Genomic DNA, 7,211 nt, shown 5'->3' with positions numbered 1-7,211 from the left:
TGATAAGAGGTTCATTGTCAATGGACAGAGAATCAAGCACTATCTTGAAGGCAACGTTGAGCAAGAGTGCTCAAGGCTGAAACTAGACTAAAAGCTCAGCAACGTCCAGCTAAAGACAATAAAGAAGCGCTTGCTGGGAGGCAACCCAGCCATGGGGCATTAATCCTCTAAGCATTTTGCCCTATTTTTATTTTTATTTGTTCACTAACACTAAGGTGAGGAATCATTTGTATAAGTCCACAGAGTTACAGAAGGATTCGGCACACAAAACAGAGAAAAAGAGCACACTGGCAAGAAAACACCAGTAAAAGTGTATTTTGGGCGTTCAACGCCCAAAATGGGCATCCACTGGGCGTTGAACGCCAGTAATGGTAGCAATCTGGGCGTTCAACGCCAGAAATGGGCACCCACTGGGCGTTGAACGCCAGTAATGGCAGCAACTGGGCGTTGAATGCCCAGGAGAGCAGCATTTGGGCGTTGAACGCCCAAAACAGGCAGTGTTTGGGCGTTCAAATGCCAGGATGGCAGGGAGGTGGTAAATTCAATTTTTCTTCATATTTTTCATTTTAATCTTAATTTTCATGTTTCATTTTATGATTTCTTGCATAAACATGTTAAGAACCCTGATTTCTAAAATTCCTAATTTCTAAAAATCCCTCTTTAAAAATATCAAATGTATCTTAATCCATAAGCACCAAGCCTCTTTGCAAATTCAATCCAACTCTTTTCAAATCCTTTTTTTTAAAACTAATCTATCTTTTCAACTCATCAATATCTTTTTCAAAATCTCCACTTTATCTTTTTCAAAATCTAGTTCTATCTTTTTCAAAAATCTCTCATATCTTTTTAATTTTAAACTATATCCTCTCTTATCATATCTTCTATCTTATCTTTTCCAAATCAATCTTTTTTATCATATCCTTATCTTTTTTTTCGAAAACCCACCCTCCCTCCCTTTAAATTTGGGTTCGGCCTCCCTCCCCTTCCATCAACAATTGCACATAGCTCTCCTTCTATCCCTCTCCTTTCTTTTCTTTTGCTTGAGGACAAGCAAACCTCTAAGTTTGGTGTGTTTATCCGCGATCACTAAGATCATGGCTCCTAAAGGAAAACAATCCACTCCAAGAGGCAAGAAAGAGAGCGTTCCAAAACCACTTTGGAATCAAGGGAAGTTCTTATCTAAAGAACATTCAGACCATTATAACAAAATAATGGGTCTGAGATCAGTGATCCCGGAAGTTAGATTCGATCTGAAAGGAGATGAATACCCAGAGATCCAGGAGCAAATTCGAATCAGGAACTGGGAAGTCTGAGCTAATCCTGAAATGAAAGTGGGAAGGAATATGGTCCAGGAGTTCTATGCTAATATGTGGTAGACTGACAAGCAAAAACTATCTGGAACTGCTTTCTATGAATATCAGACCATAGTCAGAGGAAAGATTGTTCATACCACCCCTGACAAGATCAGAGAGATCTTAAAGCTACCTCAGCTGAAAGATGATCCAGACTCCTTCAACAGGAGAATGATGAGAACAGACAAGGGCCTGGATAAGATTCTAGAGGACATATATATCCCTGGAGCCAGGTGGACCACCAACACAAAGGGTGTCCCAAATCAACTCAAGAGAGAATATCTCAAACCAGTCGCCAGAGGATGGCTGGATTTCATTGGGCATTCTCTGTTGCCCACTAGCAACCGTTCTGAAGTCACTATTAAAAGAGCAGTAATGATCCATTGCATCATGATGGGAAAAGAAGTGGAAGTTCATCAGCTAATCTCAGCTGAACTCTACAAAATTGCTAACAAAAATTCTAAAGAAGCCAGGTTGGCTTATCCAAGCGTGATTTCTCTGCTCTGCAAGGACGCTGGAGTAAGAATGGGAATAACTGAGTATATCTCAGTCGAGAAACCAATCACCAAAGCATCAATGGAAAAACAACAAGCACAGGATGATCCCACCAAGAAGAAAACACAGGAATTTCTCCCAGAAATCCCTCAATCTGAATACTGGGAGTATCTTGAGACGTCTGTCACCAAGATACGGGAAGCTATGGAGCAAATAATAAAAGAACAGAAGGAACACAGTCAAATGCTGACCTGACCTATATATTCAAAGAACAAGAGGAGCAAGGGCGTGACTTAAGGGAATTGAAGCGCCAGAAGTTATCTCTTGAAGAATCAAGCACCCCACGGATCAGAGGAACACCCATTTCCCAGAACAAAGGTTGTTAAATTCCAATTTCTGCTTTAACTCTGTGATAGTGTCGTTATAGAAGTTCACCTTAGGAGTCATATAGTAGTAATTAGTATCTATTTTGATTTTATCTCCAATTAAGCCATAGTTTATTTTTCTCATCATCAGCAAACATGAATAAAATAGTAGATCTTTTGAATAAGAGGCAATAAAATTTCGAGTTTTTAATAAGAGAAATTCTAATTAGTTACATGTGGTGGCAATACTTTCTGTCTTCTGAATGAATGCTTGAACAGTGCATATGTCTTTTGAATTTGTTGTTTAAGACTGTTAAATATGTTGGCTCTTGAAAGAATGATGAACATGAGACATGTTATTGATAATCTGAAAAATCATAAAAATGATTCTTGAAGCAAGAAAAAGCAGCAAAAAAAAAAGAAGAGAAGAAAAGCAGAAAAAGCCAATAGCCCTTAAAACCAAAAGACAAGGGTAATAAAAAGGATCCCAAGGCTTTGAGCATCAGTGGATAGGAGGGCCTAAGGGAATAAAATCCTGGCCTAAGCGGCTAAACTAAGCTGTCCCTAACCATGTGCTTGTGGCGTGAAGGTGTCAAGTGAAAACTTGAGACTGAGCGGTTAAAGTCAAGGTCCAAAGTAGAAAGAAGAGTGTGCTTAAGAACTCTGGACACCTCTAATTGGGGACTTTAGCAAAGCTGAGTCACAAACCAAAGGGTTCACCCAATTATGTGTCTGTGGCATTTATGTATCCGGTGGTAATACTGGAAAACAAAGTGCTTAGGACCACAGCCAAGACTCATGAAACAGCTGTGTTCAAGAATCATCATACTGAAATAGGAGAATCAATAACACTATCTGAATTCTAAGTTCTTATAGATGCCAATCACTCTGAGCTTCAATGGATAAAGTGAGATGCCAAAACTGTTCGGAAGCAAAAAGCTACTAGTCCTGCTCATCTAATTAGAATCTGAGCTTCACTCAAACACTCTGAGATATTATTGCTTCTCAACCTATTAGTCTTCTATTTTATTTGTCTAGTTGCTTGAGGACAAGCAACAGTTTAAGTTTGGGGTTGTGATGAGCGGATATTTTATACGCTTTTTGGGGTTAATTTCATATAGTTTTTAGTATGTTTTAGTTAGTTTTTAGTTTATTTTCATTAGTTTTTAGAAAAAATTCATATTCTGGACTTTACTATGAGTTGTATGTTTTTCTGTAATTTCAGGTATTTTTCTGGCTGAAATTGAGGGAGCTGAGCAAAAATCTTATTCAGGCTGAAAAAGGACTGCTGATGTTGTTGGATTCTGACCTCCCTGCACTCAAAGTGGATTTTCTGGAGCTACAGAACTCGAAATGGCATGCTTCCAATTGCGTTAGAAAGTAGACATCCAGGGCTTTCCAGCAATATATAATAGTCCATACTTTACTCAAGGATAGACGATGTAAACTGGCGTTCAACGCCAGTTCTCTGCCCAATTCTGGCGTCCAGCGCCAGAAAAGGATTAAAAGTTGGAGTTCAACGCCAGAAATGGATCCAAACCTGGTGTTGAACGCCCAATATGGCCTTATGCACATGAATTGCTTAAGTCTCAGCCCCAGCACACACCAAGTGGGCCCCAGAAGTGGATCTCTATACCATCTGTTATAGTTTACTCAATTTCTGTAAACCTAGGCTACTAGTTTAGTATTTAAACAACTTTTAGAGACTTATTTTGTATCTCATGACATTTTAGATCTAAACTTTGTACTCTTTGATGGCATGAGTCTCTAAACTCCATTGTTGGGGGTGAGGAGCTCTGCTGTGTCTCGATGAATTAATGCAAGTATTTCTGTTTTCTATTCAAACATGCGTGTTCCTATCTAAGATATCCATTCGCGCCTAACTATGGAGAAGGTGATGATTAGTGACACTCATCACCTTCCTCAATCCATGAACATGTGTCTGACAACCACCTCTGTTCTACATCAGATTGAATGAATATCTCTTAGATTCCTTAATCAGAATCTCCGTGGTATAAGCCAGATTGATGGCGGCATTCATGAGAATCCGGAAAGTCTAAACCTTGTCTGTGGTATTCCGAGTAGGATTCAGGGATTGAATGACTGTGACAAGCTTCAAACTCGCGAGTGCTGGGCGTGGTGACAGACGCAAAAGGAGGGTGAATCCTATTCCAGCATGATCGGGAACCTTAGATGATTAGCCGTGCTGTGACAGAGCATTTGGACCATTTTCACAAGAGGAGGGGATGTAACCATTGACAACGGTGATGCCCCAACACACAGCTTGCCATAGAAGGACGTGCGTGCGTGAATCATAGAACAGAGGAAAGCAGAGATTCAGAAGACAAAGCATCTCCAAAACCGCAACATACTCTCCATTACTGCATAATAAGTAACTTTTAACCCATGCTCTCTTGTTCATTCGCAATTCAACTGATAAATATAATTGACTTTCTGACTAAGAATTGCAAGATAACTATAGATTGCTTCAAACCAACAATCTCCGTGGGATTCGACCCTTACTCACGTAAGGTATTACTTGGATGACCCAGTGCACTTGCTGGTTAGTGGTACGAGTTGTGAAAAGTGTGATTCACAATTCGTGCACCAAACTCCAACTGGCGGAACCTTAGCAACAGGTTAGGATGGGATTCATCATCTCAAACTTGCTAGAAATTGAAGTTTCTTGGCCCACAAGTCAAGCTAAGCAAGAGATCTATGGAAGAACATCAAGAAAACACATTTTTATGCATGGTTCTTTGAAACCGAAGCAAAGAGGGAGGGAGAGCAGCCATCTCTCCCAATTTTGATCCAAGAAAAATCACATAATTTTAAAGAGAAAGAAGAAGATCACTTTAATCAGTTTGAAATTTTGATTTGAGTTTTAATTTGGAAGAAATCAAGATTTGAAGATCAAGGTGTCGTGAAGTTTCTCTCTTTTCTTTCTCTCTTATTTTCGGCCATTCAAGGAGGAAATGAACTAGCTTGGAGTGTCTTGGAGGTGGGGAAAAACGTACTTGATGATGATTGGTTGGTTAGTGAAAATTATCTCATGTGTATAATTATTAAAACTATATGTATTAGAACACACTTAACAACATATCTAGAGATTAATATCTAAGCTACTAGTATAGATGACACTAGTAACATGATAATTTTGATAATAGAAGATATATGATGAGGCATTATCATTGCTAAAATCATCAAAGACTTCTGGTGTTAACCTGCACCAGAAGACTGTGAACCTGGTTAAACTTATCTCCTATTTTTAACAAAAGCATATCAATTAATATCATAATATTTGACGTGGCGGAAAATTGCCGATTAAGAATTTCTAGAGAAAACAGCATTGCAAGTACAATTCTTAACCGATGAAAATTCCGCTTATCAATTTAGAAAGGGTTGTCACAAAATTAGAATAAAAATACTGGGAGTAGAAATCCTAGGTCGTCTCCCAACAAGTTGAAAAAAGAGTGCTATTTTATTGATCAGAAGTTTTTCGAGAAATTTTAAGAGTTTGGAGAACAGAAAAATAAATAATTGTAAATTAAAGCAATGAAAATTAGCAAGAGAATTTATATAATTAAAATAAAAGCCTTGACCGAGAGAAGATTAATTGGAATTTCTATCCTTGTTGGATTTTCTCAAGTGTAATAGTAAAAGGTTGTTGTTCTACTTAGTCATCCCTTACTAAATAAAGGAAAGTCAAGTAACTAACTAACCAACTCTATCCTCAAGTCCTAATCCTCTCCTAAGGAAGAATTAGAGTTAGAGACTAGAGAGCCAGCCAACAACTTCCAATTAAAATTAACACTTGAGTATTCCAACTCAAGGGTCTCCTTTTTAATTAACTCCCAAGTCAAGTTGGAAGTCTACTCCATTGACATGAATACAATATTCACAGGCATATAAAGGGAATGAAGAGAAGACATAATAAATTAAATAATTGTTGAAGATCAATTAAAGGTAAAAGTAGTTCTTTGCATTAATAAATCTCAAAATCATAAACATACGTATCTAAACAGGGTTAATGAGTAATTAAAAAGAGTAAAGGAATAAGGAAACAAACTAGAATAATCGAACTTCAACGGAGGTAGTAACTCTTCTCAATAGCCAAATCAAAAGCATAAACTCTAAAACTATGAATGTGAAGAAAACCTAGAGGAAGTAGTAATTTCTCCCTAAGATTCCAAACTAAAACTAAAACTATGCGAAAGAGAATGTGTGTTGAGTCTTTACTTGTCCCCTGGCTCTAGTCTGTGTTTTTGGGCCGAAAACTGGGTCCAAACTCAGCCCAAAATCGCCCCCAGCATTTTCTGCAATTTTTGCACGTGGCGCATATCACGCTACGTGTCAGTCATGCATACGCGTCGATGGTCATCTTCGCGTGTCACACGTACGCGTCACGTACGCGCACGCGTCGCTGTGCAAACTTGCTTTTTGCGCGCATGCGTCAGGTACGCGCACGCGTCGTTCCTCGCATGTCAGCTCCTTAGTTTCTTGAGTTCCATCCATTTTTGTAAGCTTCCTTTCCATCCTCTATGCCATTCCTGCCCTGTAAAGCCTGAAAACACTGAACACACAGATCACGGTATCGAATGGTATATAGAGGGATAAAAATTACACAATTTAAAGGCTTAGGAAGCAAGTTTTCAATCATAGAACAAAATTGGGAAGGAATTGTAAAATCATACAAATTGTATGAATAAGTGTGCAAAGACTTGATAAAAACCACTCAGTTGAGCATAAGATAAACCATAAAATAGTGGTCTATCAATCTCCCCACACTTAAATATTAGCATGTCCTCATGCTAAGCTCAAGTAGATAAAAAGAATGAATGGGAAAAAGTAAGACTCATACAATGCAACCTATGTATATGAATGCAACTATATGCTAAGATGTTTCTACCTACTTGGTTAAAAGCAAACAAGTTCTCCAAGACAAATGTAAATCAAATTCCACTAATTCAAATCATACAATAAAAGACAAGTAAACTTG

This window comes from Arachis hypogaea, chromosome 18 (assembly GCF_003086295.3).
Source record: "Arachis hypogaea cultivar Tifrunner chromosome 18, arahy.Tifrunner.gnm2.J5K5, whole genome shotgun sequence".
NCBI lineage: Eukaryota > Viridiplantae > Streptophyta > Magnoliopsida > Fabales > Fabaceae > Arachis > Arachis hypogaea.
This window is presented reverse-complemented; position numbering follows the sequence as displayed.